The following is a 22366-nucleotide window of genomic DNA, read 5'->3' as shown; positions in this document are numbered from 1 at the left end:
AATGGCAGACAAGGCGATGTGAAGTATCTGTATTGCAAAAAGACGCCTGAGTTAAGGAGTGAAGTGCGTTTCTTAAAAAAATACTGAAAAAAAGTTGTGTGACAAATTTCGAACAACTAACTGCGATTTCAATCAATTCTCGTACTTCCATTGTCCTATTAAAAGATAAATATATCGCAATTTCTTAGAACGTAAGTAATCAAGTCGGGTACCAATTGCTTTGATGATTCCATTTTATCGTTCTTACATAACTCAGTTTTGAATTAATTTCGATAATATACATATTCATAGGCAGTTGTCTGCTGTAACATGTTCCAGATAATAAATTGGATATCAAAGTGTATTCGGAGCGCGGTACTTCTTCCTAAAATTCTCACCACTAGATTACTGCAAAGTGCCTTACGATTAGCTTTCATTCCGCATGTAGACAGACGTCGTGTAAACCGGTAAAACTAGAATGATTATGGAAATTGTTGCCGAGGACATGTATCGATGTAGCCGAGTAACACGGAAAACTAATGAAATATAATCCACCTCTCAAAATGTCACCCGCCCTCCCACGGAGCCTCCGTGCAGGCAGTAACTTGAGCCCGCCGAAAGCGTCGGCGGCGTTTCGGTAGAAGAGAAAGCGAGAGAGAGAGAGAGAGAGAGAGTGAGAAAAGGAAGGAGATAAAGAGATAAAGAGAGAGCGACAGAGTGAGCTTACTGTTATTACTTCTGACCGTAAAGCTGTCGGAGGGGCGCGTGCCGCGTTGAGAGGAATTCGCAAAGGCAGCATCGCCCGGGGTGGAGTTGGCGTTAGCTATCGACGCCTCTCCCTGCGGGGGAGCTTTTCTTGAAGGGGACCACCACCCCCTCCACCCACACCTCGAAGATGGCTGAAAATGTGCATTGAACCCGAGGAGAAGCCGACCAGGTCGGACAACGGCGACCTTTGCGATGATGAGGGGTGGAGGCGGAGGAAGAGGACGCGTTCATTTGTCCTGAGTTACCGCCTGCCGTAGTAATTACGCTTTCGCGTTGCGTTACTTCGCTCTGCGTTGGCCGGACGGCGAGGGGTCTGCACGACTGGGGGTCGAGGGTGGCTATGGCGAGGTTTTTCGCCATTCAAGCTTTTCTTTGCATCTTTTTCCACCGCCATTCCGCTTTACGCCTATAATATTTGCATTTTCTCTCTTCCACAGGGCGAGGATCCTTCCATTTATCTGACACGTGAGGTTTTCTATTTTTCCCCAATTTTTTCGCGCTTATTTTTCTTCGAAATCGTTAGTTATCAATGACCCAATTCGTCTGCAGTGAAGTTATTACACGGCGTTGGGTCGGTTCGGGTCACACGCGATGATCGGGCTTTGCTCAAGCATTTCTGTACACGGAAGCCTTTCGTGCTTTCGCGTTTGGTTATACACCGAAATCAGTCGATGAAAGATATATTAAGCGGTGGGTATACCCACTATGGCTAATACAGGAAGAGTGATAAGTCTGTTTGCCCAACTCGATCGTTGCGCCGCGTCGCACGAGGAACATACGTGCATAAACCGCAGTGCATTAAAAGTTAATCCTCTTCGCCGTACATACATAATATATCATAATCGTTATCGAAAGTGCATGATCTTTCACCTGGACATACCTACACATTACCGTAATTATAAGAACAGCCGCATTCCATCCGCGCATGTAATTAGCGACCACGACGTCGATCGATGGCATCGTAGATACAGAATACCTGTACAACACTCATATCTGACTGCGCGTACAATAATTACGAGTTTAAGTCAACTGGTCTAGGAACGTTACGTACGATTAACCCGTTACTGACCTCATTAACACGCGGCTCGGACTCGACGTTCCACGTTCCACCTAAATACTGCAGTAACGAAGGCGGATAGTCACGCGCATTATTTCTGCGACACGGAATATCCTCCGCACAAAAGAATGTTATACCTAGAAGCAAGAATATTCCACGGGTTGTTCGACCGTATTGTTCACAGCCTCGGCATGCGTCAGTAACAATAGAATTTTCGGCGAATGGTTATCCCGTCGGGGAATAGGCAGCCGATTTTTACGGTCGCCGATCGTTATTACCGTTCTGCAGTTTATACCTCACGCAGAATGCGAAACATTTTATTGTCCGGGTCTCCTCACTCACTAATATCGCTCCACGGGTACCGGGCAACATGCCCCCGCCATATGGTGTCCGTGCAGAGCTTATTTTCCGCGTTTGCAACCCCTTTTTTATACCCGCACTGCACGTCTTCTCCGTTCGTTATTATTTACAACGGCGAGGTAGAAGCTGTTATAGCTTTACGAGTTTATTAGCCGGTCCCCAATTTTTTTTTCGTCATTCGTGTTTTTTTCCTCGTCTTCTTCCAATCCTTTCCTCTTGTGATATTCACTTTTCTACCCGCGCTAATCCTTTTATGTTTTAATTGCACAGGCGTACCGCAATGACCGCACCGTCTAGGTAAGCCGGGTGATGCGGGCCGGACAACTTTGCCTCCTCTGCAGCGGACCTCAACATTCTGGAAAGAGAATTTCCGTACTCAACACTACCCGAGCAACGAAAAGGGTATAACGATTTTTAACAAGGCCAATATCGCTGCAATGTATTTGCCCAGTTTAGATCTACAACATTTTCCAGAAAATACTCGACTCTTATTGCGCCCTGCGATGTGGGGCACGAATGCCACCCATTGGACCTCGACATCCGTCACTTTATCGCGTCGGTTTCACCCTGCATATATTCTCGTTGTTTCTATTATTCATCCTGAGCCGCGTAGGTCGGGAAATATGTACAACGCCGTTGCTCTTTCTTATACATGTATATTCACACGCGGTACGTGATAGCCGGGAGAGCCTGGTCTGAAAACGACGGTGAAAAATATACCAGACACTAGAGGTCGTTGAAAAGGTTCGAAACTATCACCGTGGAGACGGAATTCTCCGTCGACGTCGATTCACCGTCATGATTCAACCCGCGACATTCGTGGAACAGGTTTCACTATATCGCTATTCGACCATGACGTATTGTAAAAGTAATACGTTCAATCGATGTCTTTGATAATATGTTTGGCAGACTCGATTCATTGGTGAATTGTAATTTAAATTCAGTGGACCACTGAGCTAAAATAACGACTTGTCATTTGAATAAGGTTTTTATACCTAACGACATCAAGAATCTGACATCGTTAACGTCACACAGCTGAGAACACAAGTGGCAGTGTGGCAGGTAATTGTTGGGTGGACGGTTTTTATTTCTCTCATTTAATTGCATCATTTGTACCGTTCGCCGTTGGAATCGTTCACTTGGTTTCATACGAATATTTTTCAAACATCATTCCTAAAGGTGAGAAATTTTCTTCACTCCGAACCATTAGAATTCAGAAACAGTGCGATTAGTTCGAGCCTTCACCGATGTAGAATACTCGTAATCAAGCTCTCCGTTACTTTTTACCTCGACTTTTACGTTCTCATTATTTACACTAATTTTTCTATTCGCGTTTTTATATGCCTATATACATGCACACTACCTCAGGTGAAATTTTTCATCCTTATTCATTTCAGTTTGCCCTTTACCCAACCAGTCGACTTTGCACATTTCGTGCGTCTAGATCTAATTCATTTTAAACTTCGAGAACGTTTTTTGCTTGTTGAACAAAATCAATTTATTATGGATGCGCGGTGCAAAAGTTTTTTCGAGGGAATACGATATTGCGTTGCATAATAAACGGATATGTAGTTCTCAATTTAATAAAGCTGTTTCTTTAGCTGTTTTCAGGATTCAAAAAGTTTTTTTACGAGATTCGGTAAGTATTACAAAAATTTGGTTTAGTCAAATTTGTAAATTAGTCGGTAGAATTAACGTATTACGTGTTCGTTACTCACGTCGGTTACGTCGAGGATGAATTTATTTCTGGGCTTACACTGGAACAAGATGTAAGCGAATCCCAGGAGGCATTCGTTATTCAAACCCTTATAAATAGGGTATGAAGCATAAAGTTACTTGAGCAAAAAATTACCTAAATCCAGTTTCCTGTAGGTACCCCGTATTACACAATACCAAAGTAGGTTGAATCATTTCCGCGGGTATTTCCGGTAGCGGTCGTGAGAGTTGTTCTTGTAACAGGCTTAACACGCATGTGCCTACACGTGTATATATTTCCATGTCGATATTTGCCAGAGGCTGGAGCTTTGGCAACCATAGCCGTGCGCATTAATTGAACAATTCGACATGCCAGATCCGGCGATATACGTAACTTCTTGATCTGGGTCGAGACGAGGCGTCGGGCGATTCGCGATCCACGATCCTCGAAACCGCAGTCCGAGTGACGTGTACGACTTGCACGCTGCACGCCAGCTCGCCTCGTTCCGAATTCCTCCAGAAATTCCTAGCGATATTGACCGAGTCATCGCGCCCTCGCGGCATGAGAGGAAAATTCGCGATACCTGAACACCGTTGAACCGTGCGACGATGCATGTGCACAGTGAAACCGCACACGCCGCGCATATCGATACATAAATATATTAAAATCCTCTGGCAGATACACGCGGACGTGCACGGCATCCCGCCTTCCAGCTTTATGCGCAATTCACGTAGGCCAACGCTCGCAGATTCTGCCGAAAAGGACTTGACCCGGTTTTCGGTAGCTTTGACAGAATTTAACAAATACCAGAAACGTAAACTAATCGTGCAGTCTCGCAAATATTTGTTTATCCCCGAGTGCGAGGAGCTTGCATGAATTCAATGGCGAGTTATAAGACGAAATTTTACGAACAGCGGTACACCTGCAGCAATTATAACGTGAATTTTAAGAGGATATACGTATCACCTCGATTCGCAACGAAAAACAAATCACGGGTAGGCGTTGCGACTTCAATGCCGTGGACAGTTTGTGAAATTTTCATACGACCGACTCGAAATTCTGTCTGATTGTCAGCGTGCCGCTAAATTTGCACGAACTCGTATACCTACCCACCGCGGTATGTATAACTGGAATCACACCTCATAAACGTGTTCAACAGCGCGTATAAAGTCAGTTCATTTAACCGAGTTCGTATCGGCACTAAAATATGGCTTAAGGTCCACAATCCGCCTGCAGCGTGAACTACAAGCGAACGGCAAAAATAGCGACCGAGGGATGGCAGAGGGGGGGTCGATTTCTGCGATAGGTGGGGTCGTTCTTTCAAATAAAGTGCAGTAGCGTACCGACGACACAGGAATAAGAGTGTGCCCGCATACCTGGTCCCGTGCAGCGGCGTCTGGGGGGTTGGATAAGGAGCGAAGGGTGCGGCGAGGGTCGACCAAGAGGGAGATCCGGCAGGGGTGGTTTTGTCGAAAAGGTCCGAAAGAGGGACTCCGAGTCGAGGCGAGACGGCGAGTGGAGGGGAGGACCTCGAGCACAGCCAGTCGAGCCCCGGCCCCAGCTTGCAACGCGGTATTCAGTAGAGTGGCGAGAGCCGTTGCGAGCGGTGTAGGCTTCTCGCGATCGCTTCCGAGCTTTTAAACGCACGACGCGGCCGTCGTTCACCGTACGTCACACTGATATAAAATTGTTGCGAACATAGTTGAGAGTGCGATACGTTTACCCCGACCAAGGATCGTTATCGAACGGGACAAATTCCAAAGGAAAGAAAAAAAGTAAACAATACGGTAGAGATATAAAGCGAGAATCTCCGTCCGTTTGGAGCAGGGCGAATAGTGACTCGGTACTCGGTTCGATTCCTACCCTTAGTTACAGAGGATCACGACAACGAGTGGCAACACGATCAGTGACGTTTTTGGATTATTGTGATTGTTCCGATTTACCGGTTACGTAGTCGGAAAGAGAGAGAAGTGACGAACGGAGGCTTGTCAACGTCGACTAAACTCCCGTGTCGGGTTCGCTGCAGAGCCGATCTCACAGTGCGCGCCGATTTTCTCAAGTTCGAAACGGTTTCGTAGGCGCGATTCGAGGTGTCGCTGACGGCGATCGAATACGTCTGATTTGAGTGTCGAGCCTCTTCGGTGGTGTGACGTGTTTTTCGGTATTTGTGTGTGCTGAAGAAGGCGCAGGAAGAGAGGGAGAGTCTTCTCCAAGGCAGAGAGGCAACCCATTACCGGACTGCACACAAACGCGATATCATAAAACGGGCGGCAGACTTGAAAGGAATCTCCGTCGAGCAAGTGGTAAGTTTTTCCATCCCGGACTGAAATTGGTTATACTTTGAGACGGAGGGGAGCCGGAGGATCCGGAAGGCTCATCTCGATCTGAAAGAAGGCCTTCCAGCGGCGCGCTTTGACCGTGATACGCGTGTGTTCGCCCACATTGCGTATACGATTATAGGTGGTGCACTAAAAGCCTTGTGTAAACAATCGTCCCCCTTCACCTTCGGCAACACCAGAAGGAGGAAACCTTTTACGACACGTTCATCCCTTTGACTAGTTCTCCAATCGCATTTTCTCTCGGTCCTCTCTGATACCCGAGCGCGAGACTCGACCGATTGCGAGACTCTTGATACGTTCGGGGGAAGTTGAGAATAAGCCTGTCATTAATCCAGCCGTGTGAATCGGTGTTCGATATTTTTCTTGGATTGCGCGTCGAGCTGATCTGTCTTCGTACAAATCCGTACTTTATATCCTCGTTTCCGATACCAGAGACAACTGCCGACGACGACGAGGGCGTTTCAATTCCAATGCGTAAAAATTCAAACTCAGGTCACGTAGATTCAGATCCGAGCTACCGATGCTGCCGGACGAAAGAAACGGAATTAGTTTTTTCAGCTAAATAGGTACTAATCGTGTCGAGGATTTCAGGCGTTAATTCGTTTGGCCAATTGTCTTTGGTTCCGACTTTTGTCGCTCGTAGTAGTACTTGTGAAAAATTTGTTAGAATTTCTTGATACTCACTTTATTTTATTTATTTTACTTCTGGAAATATAGGTTGTATATTGCGTGATGAGATTTAGATAAAATAAGACCACAAATAGGGAAAAGTGATGACCGAAGCGTTGGAGGTTGTTAACCGTCGGAACTAAATTTATTACCATCTTGGAACGGTGGTATTCTATTAACATGCAACGCATTTATATATCGACGCCTCTTACGAAAAGTAGCATGTTTCAGATTTCTTACGAAAACTACCATGGTTTGGCTTTCACCGCGAAACTAGCACGTTTTAGGTGTTGTAGCGAAAATTAGCACGTCTCGGTTACCTCCGCGAAAACAATCATGTCTCGATTATTGCAATAACGATTTTCTGAAGATTTGTGCGGTGTGCGGTAGACGAAATGAAAGTCAATTTGCGGATGCAGAAGTGCGTTTTTTCCCGTCAAAGTAAACTTATTAATATCCTCGAAATTATTATTATTCCAGGTTCTTTACAGATATTTCATTTGATCCAGCTTTATTATCGATATAAATCAATCGGTCTTGTTATATTTACATCAAGTAGTCCTTACCTAAGCTATGCGTAATCTTTCTACAAGAGTGTAACAATTATTGTAACTTATTGCAGATGACGTAATCAGTCTTTATGGATTTTCATACCCAGATATACTACACTCTTACTAATCTGTATTAAAACGTGTTAGTTTTCGCGATAAAAACCACAACATGCTATTTTTTGCAAGAGGCGTCGATATTTGTATTAATTTGAAATCGTAATTTAGTCGCAGGCAAAAATTTTGCAAGCTGTGCGAGTCGTCGAATTGTTTGTACAGGTGATTAAAATTATTGTTGACAATCACGTTCGTTGGTCGACGAGGATAGTTGCAAAGCGCCAGCTCGTCTTGGGTTAACCCGTAGATAATTGAGATTGTGTTCCGTCGAGAAAAAGAAAGAGTGAGAGGGAAAGTACTCGAATGTCTTCGTTGTGAAAATCGTCTCCTGGTCCTACAAGCCGTGGTTGAAGAAAGACACCAAATCTCTCCAGGTTCGACTGTATGTGCAAAAATGCAGCCTCCGACGTGACGATTGCAACGGAAAATTTGGCCGTTATGTTGAATACGAGTTGAATATTAGTGAATGATTGGATTTGGGCGTAGTGGTATTAATTTTGATTCCTCCCGGCCGGAGGATCCGGAAGCCGATTGCTGTCTTAGTCGTCCTTGATTTTCACAACGGCATGCTGCCTAATAGTTTTGTAGTTCCGTTCCTTCGTCTCTCTTTCTTTCCTTCCTCTCTCTTTCTTCTTCCTTTCTCTCTGTCCTCTTATTCGTATACCTCGCACGGATTCTTGGTTCCTGGAAAGTTTTGATAAAACTGTAAGCTGGAATTTCCAAGTTCGGATCTCTGTGCGAGTCTTACACGCCAGCTTTATGCGTCAAAATGTGGAGGAAACCGTCGAGTTTCGTGGTTTGGGTGAGATGTAAAATCCCGACTGCTTCTACGCTGACGTATTTCTGGAAAAAAGTAGTCAGTTCAATTAAGAGATGAGAAAAAGAAGAAGAAGAATAAGAATGCTGGCACACGACTCTGCGAATCTGCAGCAGTGCTGGCCGCGGTCATTGTGCGACGCTCGATTATTGCGCGGGGAGTGAGGAGGGCCTCTTTTACCGAGGGCGAAGTTGCGGAGATCCTGGAAAACACAAAGAAGTTCTTCGCCTTGTCGTCGACGTCCTCGGCAGCTCCGCCCCCGAACACAAGGCTGCTCCCTGGGAACAACAAAACGAAATTAAAAGCATTGTCGTGTTGCTTACGGAAATAAGAAAAGTCCAGGTGAACTATATAAGCGTAAGCGTCTGCCCCTCTCCTCGACGACGCCGGAGAGAATTTCACTCCCTCTCCGACCCTCTTTTTCCCCCTCTCTACCTCTCTCTCTCTCTCTCTCTATTTCTCGGAGGAGTTGCACGTGTCTGTAAATCGGACGAAAACTGCGAAGCGTTCGTTCTTTTCTTCTTTCTTTTCGCCTCTCCAAGTTTTCCCTCTTTCGCGTTTTTTTTTTTTTCCTCCTGTTTTTCCTTCACATTTCCCCAACCCGAGTTTGGAATACACAATCAAAGTTATAAGCAGGAAGAAATGGGAAATAAACCAGGGCTCGGCGGAGGAGAGGAAAATTACCCGGCGACGAGAGCTGGGACGTCGAGCCATCTTTCTCTCTTCTTATACCCGTCGCAAAATCCGCTCTCCGCAGTTTGGATCAACGCGGATGCGATATCCATTAGTCGAGGAATAGCTGTTGCAGGTTCTCTCCTCGCAAAGTGGAGAAAAATTTCGGCTCGGATGGAACGAAGCCGGAGAGCCGGGAGTGGTCCAGATTCACGAGCATCTTTCATCGTCTTCGGCTATCCTCTTTAAGGATACCCCGAAGCTTTCTTCCTCTCTCCTCTCTCGTCAGTCTGGTTGGTTGCTTTTTGCGGGCCCGCGTTTTCGCATGAAAATGACGGCGGCGTTTTGTATGCACCGGTCCTGCAAAACGCTCCATTCAAACGAGCCAAAGAATATTTTCTATCCTTTCAACCTCCTTCTCCGACATTCTGACTTTCCGTAACGCTCGACGTTCCTCGTTTCTTCCGCCCGGCACTCGCGCTGCTGAGTCGCACGACAAGAATCATTCAATTTTCAACTTCCGACGCTTCGGCTCTTTTCTCATAATATATACTTGTATAACCGAGCGACATCTGTCACAACGCTTCCATTAAATAGAGAGACGCCCCGAGAATCCCAGGAGAAAACTCTATGCTGCTCCTTCCTTATGCTTACGTATTATTTATCCTAAATTGTATACGCTCCCTTTCTCGTTCCCGCGATCTGTCCCTCCGTCTGCTTGCCCGATTCAATGGCCACCCGGCACGAAACAACTTCGTTCGCCTCGAGCAAAGAATCAGCGTGTTCTCCGCGATGGAACAAGAAACAAATCGAAAGTACTTGTTCCTACTGAACAGTAGCGATACATTCGTGGACGAGCGTGAGATGAATCGTGCAAAAAAAAAAAATCGATGATATAACGCAGCCTAGTAGTAAAAGAATCGTATTTCGGAATTCGAATTATTGGCTGTCGGCAAATGCAGTGATTTCATAACAAAATTTATACATTTAGATAGAAGATGAGGTTGAAGTTAATATACCGAGATATCGCCGTCAAATCACTATTTCGAAAATTAAGAATAATTTAGGAGCAGTTGAGATTGCAAAGTACGAGTATTTTTTATTCAGTATATATTTTACTAAATTTCAGACAGTCCTAAAGTTACGAAGTAACAATTTTTTGCTGAAAACGCAACTTACGAAAATGAATAACACTGCCTTATTAGATACTCGATCCTGTATCGAACTATCTGCCAAATTGGATAACTGAGAAGTCAGGTAGGTACGTTTCAGCTGCCTGCGTCGGTAGTGACGATAATTGCTAGATGAGAATTTGAACAAGTTTGCAAAAAAGTCGAGGGCTTATTCGGTCCGAATATTGCGAAACGTAGGATATGCGAGAAAAATATCGAGTAGGGGAGAAGCGGCGAACGGGAATTGTAACGATATAATAATTACACGATTTCGAATTTAATTGGAACTGATTGGACGCCGAGGCGGAGCACGTCGAATCTCTCCCTCGCGGGGGTTGCAGGCGTATATCACTAATGCGAATTATCAGGATTTGACGAGAAATAATATTAATTTGCACGTTGATTGGCGTCACTTTGCATACGTTTTGTGGACGCCGCTATAAGCCGCCTGACAATGCAGTGGGTCTCGAAAATTAAAATAATTATCGAAGGGTTGTTATTGGCTAGGCTCGGACCTGAATTCAAAGCCGTTCTCATCCTGGAAATAATTGCATGTCTCTGTTACGGACCCGGTAATTTGATAACTTGTGATTCGATTAAGCCCCGGAGTGCCCGAACTGTTGGAAATAACTAGTGTTGTAGACTTCAAATTTTTTGGGGGTGAAATTATGTAACACGATTCATAAATTGATTTGAATTTTGCACACGCTTCACCGGTTCAGTTTCCTGAAGTTTTCAACAATACACAGTCGATATATCTCATCGTCAAAAAAAGGGAACACGCAATAACGAAGTTTTCATAATTTTAACCATCGAAAAATCCAACCCCTAATTATTCCTCAACGTTGAATACTAAATTAGAATAATTTATTATTCGCATGCTCAAATTCTGATTCCGAAGTATTCAAACACGCGCCGATAATTCACCCCAAATTTGCGTACGTATGAATTTGTCAAGAAACTCCCGAGGCCCGGTACTGGGTCAATCAATTGTACGAGGAGTAGGTACCCACTCGATTCTTGTACGAAGAAAGAGAGGGAAAAAGGGAGGGCGGAAAACAAGCATCAGAGAGTGACTTCAATTTTACTCAAGGTGAAATTTAACGGGGCGGAAACGACAGGTTAATACACCGTAGATGTGCTACGTTCATTTTGGGTCGGACGACGTAGGCGTACGGCGATCATTGTATGGGAAGAACCGTTTGTTGATCTACCGTATATTACAACACCAAATAGAATTGGTCCTTCGCCGGAACCTTATTATTATCGCTTAGGTGTCACCCTAATCGCTTTATTTATCTTTCCCTCCCGTCGTCGCGGAGAGAAAGCGAAACTTTGGCCTCGTTGACGTGGTTGCCGAACGTATTTATTTCGCGTTGAGCCTGGGGTGCGAAAGTGAGAGGAAAGCTGAAAGATGGAGAAAAAAAGGAGAGGAAATGAATGAAAAATAAGGAAAGTCCTCTTCCGCTCCCGCAACGCGCTCACGTATGCTTTATTTTACAGCCACGCGTCTTCATCCCCTCCACCTTTCCTTGCCAAACGGTCCCGGCTACTCCTTCTTCTCGTGTTGTTGTTATTCCGACTTTTCCTCTCTCTGCTTTCCAGCGCCGTGCAGTAGTCATAAATCCTAGAAATATATCTAAACTGAACCTCCGCCGTCGTCCGGCGAGCCTGAACCCCTTGGCTCTGTATATTATTCTATGTATCTACGGTGTTTGTTATCGCCGAACGTTTCAACACCAACGCCACCGCAAGGCGAGAGGAATTTTATCCACCTTCTTGTTGCGCTGGATCCCTGGATTATGTATTCTTTTTTGAATTATTACTCCGACCGCTTTTACGAACTCGTTTTAGCCAACCCGTACACCCTACGCCCAAAAATTTTCGATGTACCATAGCTTCGAGAAAGGAAGCTACGCGACACGGCCCGGAGCTTTCAAGCTTCGGGTCTAACCTTGTTACGCTGTTCTCCGGAATCCTTTTTTTCTTCTTTCAATTGCAAGTTGACCTCGTTTCTTATGAAACGCACATAGTCGTTGTTACTGTAGCAGCTTTTACACCGGACGAAATTATTATGTGTAATATTGTTGACGAGCATTATTTTTACCGTGAAAAAGAGACGCGTTACCCGGTACCAGTTTTCTTATTTGGCATCAGAGCACGAAGCTGAAGCTAGCCGCCAGAGTTACCAGCCAAACGTGTTAATCATTTTGGAAGTAGAAAAAGGCAGTTCAGTTTCATCTTCAGCATTGGGCGTTCAAGGTATCTGACAAAATGTTTATTTTCGGTCGCTAGCTTCGGTCTCGTCATCAGGACTAAGCCGTTACTTTCCTTCTTTGGCTTTCGATCGATTAGTTATCAACGGAACAACGCGGTGTAACGTTAACGTTGTCGAGCCTTATTTTGTGTGAATTATTTATAGAATTTCACGTCGATCTGATAAGCTCAAGCTCGTCCGAGAAGACGGGCCGTTCCTTCCGACGTAAAAATAAGAAGCATATACGTAAAGGTATAACTAGACAGCCAGATAAGAAAAACAGGCATCTTCTTCCTCCACCCGTTGAACACATGTAGCGTCGCATTGCCTTTGAAGTGCATAGGACGTAACGACATCGGCGCATTTCCTGTGAATTAGAATTCGAGCCTGCCTCACCGATGTCACGTGGCCTAGGCTCGGATCGTTTACCAGGTGTCATCCGATCGTGTCCGGTCTTGGAACGTGTGTCGGTACCGGATCACGGTGTCTTGTGTTTGTCGTACGAATCGAAGGTGGGAAATACACACGAGGTTGGAATGTTAAATGCAGCGATGTACAAGAATCGTGATTGTAAAGGTGCATAACGTCGGTGAAACTGTTTAAAAATTGAAAAGTACATAATTGTATTGAAAACTTGACTCAAAAGCACCACACATGAATTTTGTTAAATTCCACATGGTGAATTTAATTTTTCTACTCGCTTGATATAAAGTGAAAACGTATAATTAGCCTTCGAGATAGACTTTTTTTTTTTTTAATTTATTTCTTTTTTTTTATTTTATGGAACTGACCGGTTTTTCGTTTTTGTCAAGGTATAACATTTGAAAAATTGTTACATACCTATACCTGGGCTTTGATCCAGCCATGATTGTAATCTTCATCGAGGCGTGGGTCCAGGAGAAATTAATCGGCGTCCATGGGGTCACGGATGTTGGATATAATGCGGAAAAGGGAAGGGCTGAAGGGTGGCGTTGCCGGTGACGACCTCGCGTCGAATATGTGCGAGAGCTGGTGGACCCCGCAGGAACAGCGAGCGAAGAGGGCGTTGGTCGAGGGACGAGTGTGATCTGTAATTTGGTTGTCCGTATATGTATACTTATGAATTACAACGAATAGAATTCGATGGACGATATGACGGTCCGAGACACACCAGAGGGGTAATTTGAAAGGGCGACGAGGCATTAAAGTCGCCCGTCCGCAGTATAACTGTCATTTGATTCGACAGTCGTCGCATCCTCTGTAGCTTCTACAACCGGGGGGCGTTAATGGTCGGGGGTGAAGAAAATTCGAACCGTCATTTCCGCTTAAATTAACCAATATCAGTGCCTACTACTCGCCACTTTTCGGGGGTCGCAGACGCCTCGGGACAGACTCGCGCCACCACCCCTCGTCTCTCCTTGATTCGAACATTTTAATTGCATCTTCTTTACATTCGACTCGGAACTCTCGAGTTTCTTTTGCGAGCCATTCTTTCGTCTCTGGCTCCTTCTATTCAATTTAGTTTCATAATTGAAAGTTATAACCATATAAATTCAATTGTAATTCATTTCTTTAGTGAGCAATTAAATTTCTGAATACGCGTGCCATTGTTTTCCTCATTTCCTTCAATCTTTAAAGGTACAACAGGAATGACCGAAATCCAAGTTCCATTCTTCTGGCTAAATTTGCAGCTGAGAATATCTCACAGACGTATGTACAGTCTCAGTAGTAGGTTTAAAATACGGTGGTAAACAGCTGCCAAGTGACAGCGGAATCTGGGGGAAATTCGGTTGATATAAACCAATCCACAGAAATTCTATCCCCTCTCTAAGCGTGGTGTGGCTTCTTCTTCGGCGGCTCTTACTCCTCGAATTCGAAGGTTATCTTGGATTACTATTTTCTACCGATGCAAAAAACGCGGATGAACAAAGGTTACCCGGCGTAGGCGTGCGTCTAACGGCACGTACCCTGTACGTTATTATCACCATCAGACGCAGCGGCATCGACGAGGTTGGCCCGGTATCCAGTCTCGGGGGCGTCGAGGGGCGCTATTTAGGGGCGACAGACCCCGGAGCACCGGTTGACAGCACCGCAGGCAATTCAGTGACTGCCTTCGCCGGCTTACACACCACAAGCAATAACGCTGCACCGTCTATAAATATACAGCATCCACACCGAGACCATACCAGACCATACCAGACCTGGAATAATATAATTATCCTGGTGATATACACACTGTGACTCTCGCGTACATTGGCCTGTTTTCTCTAGACCGTTCGTCACACAGCCTAATACGTTACTCGAAGACTCGACAACCGCCAGCGTGAAAGGCTCGTTCATTTAGGAAGGAGCGGTACGTATACGTCGGTTAAACAGTGAATGAAATACACGCTTCTAATTAGTTTCTGTGCCGTAGCTTCATTCAGCTGCAGATATCCTGGTTCGCGTATTCATGGTTGAGAGTAGAGTCTGTGGGACCAGGGACAATTTTTTTAGTGGCATTTCTCTGGTTGTATTTTGATCTCTTTCCATTGAGGCAATTTCCGGGTAAAAGGGAATGAGAATACTCTCGGCGTGCAGGTTGGTTGGAGCATTCTGAACGAGATCAGCGGTAACGATTCTTGACCGAAGCGAAATATCCGCGAAAAAGGAGTGCTGAGTATCCAATCAACCAGGGCTCCCGCTAATCGAAGGTAAAAAGGGTACTTGGGATTTTTCACTCAGCGTTTGCTGCTCCATTTTACCTGCAGCTGTAGTGGCTCTCAATATTTAAACGTAAGAAGTCCGCAATACCTTTTTGTACACAATACGTTCTTTGTATCGTAGCTTGTGATGCAGGGGCAAATCACTTTGCGATTAGCACGCATGTACTCTCGTTGACAAAAGATCGAGAAATGTTTTCGATTCATTTAAATGTACTTTCGAACGTTACGAGCGACGAACAATAGTATCTCCACTTGAGACCGAGCGAATCAAGGTACGATAATTGATTTGCGTTCAACGTACAATTAGATTCAGGGAGATGCAATCTGGAGTTTGAGGTTGACGCCGAAATGGCGGGTTAACGCTGACTCACAATCAAGTCAAGCCAAAGTGGCTGCTGTGTGGTGGAAAAAGTTTCGGAGTAATCTCGAGTAGTGTCGGTGACCTTTGTCAGTAATTCTCCTTAATTTTTCACTAGTTTTTACAACCACGGATGCTTTTTGCCAGTTAAGCACAGCCGTTATACGCGATACACATCACGGTTGAGCGTAAATTCAAACAGGAAGAGAAAATTGGTCCCCCAGCTAGCTCGCGCTTGGTAAACACATGGTCAGAAACTTTGTGACGACGCGTTGCCCGCAAGCCGCGCTTATACAACTTATCACGAGCGAGTCGACGGAGCGAGCTATTTTCTTTAGCCCTCGAAAGAGCGAGAGCACACCGGCATTATCACTCAATAAGGGTGAGCGGCGTTTAACGGGCAACATATGCGACTAGGTGACGACGAGTCCTTTCCCTCTTTCCCCTCGTCTCGTCTCGTCGCGAGCTTCGAGAGCTTCTCCCGCCGCTTCCACTTCTTTCTGCGTATCCAACGCAGCGTCGCGACGCCCAAGCTTCTCTTGACGAATGTTTGCGATGCAAAGGGGGCGAGTTGCGCCACAGCGCAAGCAGTCTGGCGAGCTTTTCGTAGGGGAATTCCTGCCACGGCTCTTCAGACATGCGCACCGCGACGATTAACGCGTAGGTGCACTTCGTCAGACGGAAGAGCGACTCGCCTGGAGTCCTTTTAAGCTCGGGAGCGTGTGCGAGACCTCGTCGCCCTCCTCGTTCAACCCGCGACGCAAATTTATAAACCCCGCAAAGGCCTCGGAGGAAAAACGACTTTCAGAAATCTCTCCGCGCGAATAGACTCGCGCCCTTCCCCAGCACACCACCGTAGGTACGGTATAAATTGATTGTTTGCGGACGATGGGGAGGAAGGCGGCAGCCATCGGCTTCTACCCGCCTTACTTAATATCTGATTTTCAGAGGATTCCCACGTCGCCTCGAGCCAGAGAGCTGAGCTGCCATGATAATTCCGAAAACCCCGTTCCGCTCGGTGAACCTTATCGCTTCTACTGGTGAATGGAGCGGGGTGAGCGACGGTTTCCTTCTTCGCGCCAATTCAGGAGCTCGATTTCGTCGAGCCAGAAAGAAACTCTCGCTCCTCACTGTGCGATGGCGTTTGATTGTGATCGGTAATTGGTACCGGTAGTTAACATTTGATTGGAAACTTTTTTCCTCTACCTTATACCTAGGAATTCCACCCAGGCACATTTCTGTGTGAATTACGTATGAGCGGTGTGCTTGACACACGGCAATGACACAAATTTGTCGGATTCGAGTTTTTCTGCACAATCAATTTCGTCCCTGGTTCAAGTACCCGTGACAAATCTTATCAGTACTGGGGTCTCCGGTGACTTGGAATAACCGAAAATTAGTGCGATATTTTCAATCGCTGGTCACGATAATAACGCAAGTTTCGCCGTCCTTTGAGGTGCAGTATCGCTCAAAACTGTTTCGAAAACTACCCATCGCGATTCCGGACTGTTCTGCAATCAATACGAGACTGAATTTTGACCGATTTCGGTTCGATCGCGTACTCGCCGTGTGTAGATATATATATGTTCCATCCGATGAATATTCTCAAGATCATAAACAACGCCTTTGAGAGGGGATCGTTGCCGGTCGCGGGACTAGAAGGCAGCAGGGTTCAACCCACGTTGTAGTTATGGGCGTGGGCCGAAGGCTGGACACCGAGTATGGATCAACCGAGTGGCCGAAGAGTCCTGAGGGTACGTCGCGACGGCGGTAACGAGTCGCGCATCTGTTGCCACGTGTATAATCTGCTCGTGCCCCGGTCGACGAGCAATGCGTCAATACGAGACATCGGGCGTGGGTCGTCCAGGATATCGCGACGGGACTCGGCCCTTCTTCATTCATCCCTCTTCGCCGTTCACACACCTCTTCATCCTCCGGCTTTCGCCGCGTATCCAGCAGCTGTCCGACCCGCCATCGGTGTACGCGACGTTACCACGGAAGCTCCGGCTTAGCGGCGGGTGGAGACGCTCGGCTCGGGCGGCCTGTCGAGACTTCCGGTCCCGTCATGGGCTCATAGCCAAATTAAACTTATTACCTACCGGCGACGTTCCAGAACGGCCTCGGATCTCGCATGGATTCGCTCGAAGCACCACGTGTTTTTCATCCATCTCCGGTTACCCTTCGGGACTATTTACGACCCGCACAGACCGGCTTGATATTCCGGACCTCGCTCCGTGACGGGTGAAGGCTGCGGGATGCAGAGACTGATTCGGACCTCACGATTTAGTCGACTGACCCTCGAAAGGTGTCCGAGTACTCTGGACATTTTTAGATGTGTCACAAAATCGTTTCTATCGAACAGTCAATTTTGAAAAAAATGGTTTTCGAACTAATATTGGTACTAAAAATTTGATGACTTTTGTAATAGTTTTAAAAAATTACCAAAAACCAGCTTGCAACCGATTTCAATCCATAATAAATTTTACGGCTTCATACATCCAGAGTATCAGTTGTTAAAATCGGTTAGCTTGAAAATATTAGATCAAAAACTGGACGCTGCACGGTCTTACAAAATTATGTACAAAAAGAAAAGGAACGGTTACTTAATTTTAGTTGCGTATAATGGCTGGGTTTGTAAGAACGATAAAAATTTCATCAAACTCACAAGAAAATAGTCCTTTCCAAGTCGCAGAACAGTCTTCCTATTAGACAGCTGTAAGCTCCAGAAGCTTTTATCCTCACACTCGAATACGTTGGTCGAGTTGAAACGGCTCGTCGGTGCGTCTCAAGGTGGGTACATCTGGGTAATTTTTGACGACCCCGTCCTTTGTCTCCGGTTATGATCAGGATCGCAGTGGACTCTGAGAGACTTTGAAACACCGTCAGACTTTATGCTAATCCGCTTTGGGCCTGGCCGAGGCGCGGCATTGTCCGCTAATAATCATCTCGGGGACGACGACTCGGGGCCTCCGCTGCGGGAGAACCAGACATCCCTGCGTCCGGAGACTAGCAATTATCACGCTGGTACGTGGTTAGAAAATTCCTGGCTATCATTACAGAGCGTAAGGCATCGTCCTCCGCGTCGAGGAGATGACACTAGCCAGCCCCCTCTGCAGGATTCATGCATCGTACGTGCAGTCCACCTTATCTCTTCAACGCACCCCGTGTATTTATATGACCTTTCGTATTATACGAACGGGTTCGCTTGGGAATGAATTAACAATTGTGAGGTGCGGGTTTCTTGAAAGGATCTGTTCGTGTGATGAAAATACCGCGTCCTCGAGCTTTGGATGAATATTAAATAGTCTTGTGTCTGGAAATCTGCTACAGTGCTTGGAATACTGTGCTCCGAACGTAAATTAATATTGCAGTGGCGATTTTTTTCCACAAGTGCAATTCGCGAATGTTCATTAATATCCTGATTGCTTTCCTTTTTGCTGCGCCGTGGAGTTTCGCTATTTCGGCGAGCGGCTGAATCGAGTTAAAGCGCCCTACGAAGAAGCTGTGGAAATTCGACGCGAGGTGCGGGTGGGCCTTTGGTTATGTAAGAGATTCTCGCGGCCGTCTTGTGCTCCTCCAAGACGTTACGAGTCGTCGTCGTCGTCGTCGTCGAGGATTGCGAGAAGAACGATTTAAATTTAAATAAGCGTGACAAAGCTGCGATAAAATATAATTAAGTTTCATAGCGGTGGCGGCGGGAGAGGAAAAAAAGAGAATAAGAAAACAAAGGCGACGTGGACGAGGAAGAGGAAGAAGAAGAAGAAAAAGAAGACGAAGAAACTGCTAGCTCGAGGCGAGACGGCTGGCGGGGAGGATCCTTGAAGTCCTGGCGAAAGAGGTCCTCTCGGGGTTGCGGCGCTGGGCGTCACGTCGCTGCTTAACTTGACGAACTTAATGGGAAAAGGCGTAATGGGTGCAGACTGCGAAAAAAAAACGTAATTAAGGAAAGGAAGGATACCGAGCTGTTCCGGCGCGAAGATTTATGCATCGCTGCCCTCCTTTAGCGGCGTTCGCGTTTATATACACGGGGGAGAACGAGGAGCCTTGCCGCCTGCTGCAGGACGTTTTCCGTTGAACACGATCGCCAAGTCTCTCGAGAAGCAGCGTGTACGGTATCTCCGCGAAGGGTATGCAGATAGCGCCCGAGCATTTCTCATCCTAATGTGATTTATGGGGCATTTTTAACCCCGGGTAATGGCGCGTGGTGGGAGGAAGGAAACCGCCGCGCCGCTCCGGCTCTTCCAATCCTTCGCCACTCTCCCGACCGAAAAACCTCATACTCGCGGGTTACCGGCTCGAGTCTCCCGCCGCGAAACATCCCCGATATTTTCGCCTAATTATACAGGGGTCTGTGAGGTCCCGGCAATAATATTGCGATAAAGGGGAAGCAAGGCGAAGTAAGGAATACCATATACATTTATTTTACCTCCGTGGGTCGATGTGTTGAGAAAAAAAAATATTACAAACATTTTTTACGATGATTGGTCTTGCAATTGGATCGTCCGAGGCTTAATGTTGCAAAATATTTTGATCCGTTCGTTGTATGTCTGTCCAACTAGTATGTGAAAGAGATACAATTTGAAGGAAAAATGATTCTTAGGAATCATTTTTTGAGGTATACGATGAACGGGTGTGAGAATCAGCCGAGGGATTGTTCACCGCCGAGCATACTTGTTTCTCATCACCTTATTTAACTTTTTTTGCCTGTCTATCCAAAGACTCGTCGGTAATCGCCGATATTCACCGACGAATCAGCATCTGCTGCGGCGAAAGTTCGCGCCCCGCAAAAAAGCATAGCAGTGGATGTAGTCGATTTATTTTTGTATCCTAAGATATGTTAATTAAACTCCTGATCTATTATAGCCCAACGTATACCTAATAAATGATGAAATTCGCCTTTCTTTAAGTCAGACTCATATTGTTTTCAAGTCTTTTCTGCGACCACTTGATCCAGAAACTTTTAACAAGAATTCTTTTCGTACTGGCTTATCTCGACGAGCGATGGAAGGTCAGCTCTCTAAAGGATTTGAGGTTGGGTAAGGGAGGTACAGAGTTGGCAGAAAAAAAGAAAAAAAAAATAAGAAACGTAGAAAGGAAGAGATAAAATACATGACAACGACGACGCGAGTGCGTAATTCCGTTTTCGGAGTTTCGGGAGAAGGAGGTGGAGGGTTCATACATAAAAAGGTTATACCGGTGACCGGAAGTCCTCTTCACGCGTGGATGGTATCACTCGTTTCTTTCTCTGTGCGTTTCGCACCCTTGCGAACCCTTCGGATGTTTATCCGCATCCTCCGGACCCTCGCGAGAGAAGGAAATAAAAAGAAGAAAAATTGTGAAACAGGCAAAAGAAAATGTCAAGTTCGGAATTAGACGGCTGTTTTGCCTTCCAAATATCACGCAAAAACGAAGCCGCGACGATGAACGAGCGAGGGGATGCAAGAGTGGGTTCGGTTCGCCGGTTGGTTGGAAGGTTCGCGAGCTGATGAGTTTTTCATAAAGTCACGGCCATCGGGCCATCCTCTCCACGTAGGAAAAGAAAGGGGCGGGGGAGGTGGAGGGGTACCTTATTTTCAACGTTCATTAATCCCCGACATCCCATTACACTTTGCGTCGTAAATAATCGCTGGAGTCTCTCGGACGCGGCGCCTTACGTGTTGCGTCGAGACGCCGCGCAAATAACCACCGGATCGTAAAGCATAATCATAAAGACTGGGCGATGGACCAAAGATTGTCGGTCGCTAGCACAACGCCACTGCTGATCTTCGCCGCGTTGTTGCCGTTGTTGCTACTCCGTGCATTCGGACCCTTCGGCCACCCCGGGAACCCGTCGATGATGCCGCTGTTGATGCTGCTGATGTTGCTGCACCGGGCGTAGGTGTCGGCTGTGGTAGGTATTTGTAATGAACAACGCCACTTACGGCTTCCCCTCCCCTCTCCTAACCTCCCCTACCCTACCCTTCTTCGCCCGCTCTCGCCAATTCACGTTCCCGTATATATGCCTTTGTAAATTCATAAATTGATACGCGCACGTACGCCTTATGCACCTACCTACCTTCCACCTTCCTGCATGTATATGCCGCGTCCATCCACCCCACGCATGGCAATCATCTCCGCGCGAGATTCGCGGCAATTTGTTCGATATCGGGAAAAAATAGAAAAAAAAACAACAACAAACGAAAAGAGAAACTCTTGTTTGCGAAAGAGTTCGAACCGTCCAATTACGAAAAACGCATCAGATTTGTATGTCGGTCCCGTTTTAAAAAAGAATCATATTAAAATCTGATTGCAAATATCGTACCTGGTATTTTTTTGTCGCACCATCGTGATCCATACATTATTATTCATATTCTGATTTGAATTCCATTAAAAACCGATCGATTCAAGGCGTCAACAGATCGAAGGCCTGAAAAAATTGATACTCCTATCATCCCAAGCACGAGTTAGAGAGAGGAATTTTTAGGTATTTTTGCATTTCGTATCAGAAAGCAGGGAAAGTGCGGAGGGGCTATCCGAGTTTATTCCTCGCACTCTGTTCCGACCGCTTTTGTTGTAATTAAATACATACGGTGGGTAGCGTCCCAAAACGACATTTCCGCAAATTACAAGCTACCGCAGTGGATTTTCCCGCGGTCGGAGCTGCACGGGAGGATGATTTCAGGGGATGTTACTCCGGTTCCGGCCCTCAGGGGGGTTTCGCAGCCATGGTTCTCCGGAGGAAGCGGGGCGATAAATACAACGTTGCACGCCTCACGTTTCATCGACGATACAATATAATAAACCGTGAACAAACCTCCGCACGCCCAACGATTTATGGAACGCCTTCTGGGACCAACAAATTTTTTTTTCTGCGCCCCTCCAATCATCTCTCCG

The 22366-nt window shown here is 46.1% G+C and overlaps 1 protein-coding gene across 1 annotated transcript in view; it reads left to right on the top strand.

Annotated features, from left to right (window-relative positions):
* The first annotated feature begins 5428 nt into the window (after positions 1-5428).
* Positions 5429-22366, top strand: part of LOC124179845 (MOXD1 homolog 2) — a 91663-nt gene continuing 74725 nt past the window's right edge. The window contains exon 1 of the mRNA XM_046564647.1: positions 5429-6163. The gene's annotated coding sequence lies outside the window, so the exon portion shown is untranslated. The remainder of the gene's footprint in view (positions 6164-22366) is intronic.

This window comes from Neodiprion fabricii, chromosome 4, assembly GCF_021155785.1.
Source record: "Neodiprion fabricii isolate iyNeoFabr1 chromosome 4, iyNeoFabr1.1, whole genome shotgun sequence".
Lineage (NCBI taxonomy): Eukaryota > Metazoa > Arthropoda > Insecta > Hymenoptera > Diprionidae > Neodiprion > Neodiprion fabricii.
The sequence above is the reverse complement of the archived record's forward strand: the minus strand, read 5'-3'. Positions and strand labels throughout refer to the sequence as shown.